This window comes from Tenrec ecaudatus, chromosome 18 (genome assembly GCF_050624435.1).
Source record: "Tenrec ecaudatus isolate mTenEca1 chromosome 18, mTenEca1.hap1, whole genome shotgun sequence".
NCBI lineage: Eukaryota > Metazoa > Chordata > Mammalia > Afrosoricida > Tenrecidae > Tenrec > Tenrec ecaudatus.
This window is the reverse complement of record NC_134547.1, coordinates 48,785,750-48,787,393: the sequence shown is the minus strand read 5'-3', so window position 1 is coordinate 48,787,393 and position 1,644 is coordinate 48,785,750. Positions and strand designations below refer to the sequence as shown.

Sequence of the window (1,644 nt, the reverse complement as noted above, 5' to 3'; positions counted from 1 at the left end):
TGTACAAATAAGTGGTTACAGGTTGGGCTGCAATCCCAATGGTTGGCAGTTCGAAATCACCAGCAGCTCTGTGGCAGACGGGGCTTTCTCTTTTTGTAAAACAGCTGTAGTCTCGGAAACCCACAGAGGGTCGCTCTAGTCAGCACTGACTCAGTGGCAGCGAGTTTGGTTTTGGCATATGGACCATGAGCAAGCGAGCGCACCACTTCACAGCTTGGAGTCCTAGATCCATTCTTATCATTAGCCCCCCGTTTCCCTCCAAACTTCTGTCATAGCCCTAAGAAACGATGACTCTCCTATAAAGAAAAGTATTTAAGTTAAAAAGCAAAAACCCTGTGCTCGCTTCGGCAGCACATATACTAAAATTGGAACGATACAGAGAAGATTAGCATGGCCCCTGCGCAAGGATGACACGCAAATTCGTGAAGCGTTCCATATTTTGACCAGCGCGTGCAGAGACGTCTTGGGCAACCGCCACACCACGGGAGGTCCACAGAGTCGTGCAGTCAGCCCCACAATCTGTTCATTCTTGGTTTCGGGGCTTTTTAAAAAAAAAAAAAAAAAAAGCAAAAACCCATCAACTGCCATGTAATAAAACATGGAAGAATCTCGATCCAAAATATAGTGGAATGTAATAAAAAGTAAAACAAGTTGAAAGTGGGTTAAAAGGAAAACTGTATGTTGTGACTCCAACCCCCCAGAGCAGCTATGAGGGAGTCTGAGGGCGATGCATGTGTGTGTGTGGGGAGAGGGGTGTTGGACGGCTCAAACCCACCAGCCACCCGCCTGAGAGGACAAGGAGACGCTGCTCCCAGAAAGGTGGACAGTCTGGGACGCCTGCAGAGGCTGTGACGAGTCAGTAGTGGACATGGCTAGAATCCCATCTGGCACTGGCTTTTCTCCTTAGGTTAATTTGTGTAGGGAGCGTCTCTGGAGATGAGAGAAAAGAATTGTGAGAAGTTGGATGCCACTTGTAGCAGTTGTATCATCGTTTGTCAATTGGAGGATTAAGAGTGTCGGGGTGGAGTCTAGACTGTCAATCAGCTCAGAGCCATCGAGGCTTCTGTGGGGGCGTGGCCTTCTGGGAATTCTGGGAAATTCCTTCTTGGAAGCAGGAAACACTCTCTGCTGACTGCCTTTGAGACATGGAAGGAGAAGCCTGAGGAGAAGCCACATGGACCTACCCTGATGCAGCCATGGAAGCTAGAGAAGCCACATGGAGACCCCTGCCAGCACTGAGATGCTTACACCGGCACTGGATTCAAAGACTTTCTACCCACTGGACTGTGATCATCCTGCATTCGGCGTCATTGCATGTGTTACATGAGTCTGAAGAGGAATCTATAGATTGGAATGGGACATATGGGCTAATATCAGACATATGGGCTTAGACTGGACTGGGTTGGGATGCTTTCTTAATGTACACTTACCCTTTAGATGGAACTCTCTCTTATACACATATGAGTTTCTATGGATATGTTTCCCTAGTCCACCCAGACTGACACCCCACCCCACATGAAGAGCAGTGGGGGGAGCCAAGAAACGCCAACAAGAGACGAGGACCTTCCCCAGAGCTGGCAGCGAGAAAGCCTTCCCTTAGAGCCAGCAGCCTGATGTCAACTTCTGGCCTCGTCAAGTGTGAGG

General features: G+C 48.9%; 1 non-coding gene across 1 annotated transcript; it reads left to right on the top strand.

Annotated features, from left to right (window-relative positions):
• The first annotated feature begins 335 nt into the window (after positions 1-335).
• Positions 336-442, top strand: LOC142432816 (U6 spliceosomal RNA). Its single transcript, XR_012780921.1, has one exon. It is a non-coding gene; the product is annotated as a U6 spliceosomal RNA (small nuclear RNA).
• Positions 443-1,644: the final 1,202 nt, after the last annotated feature.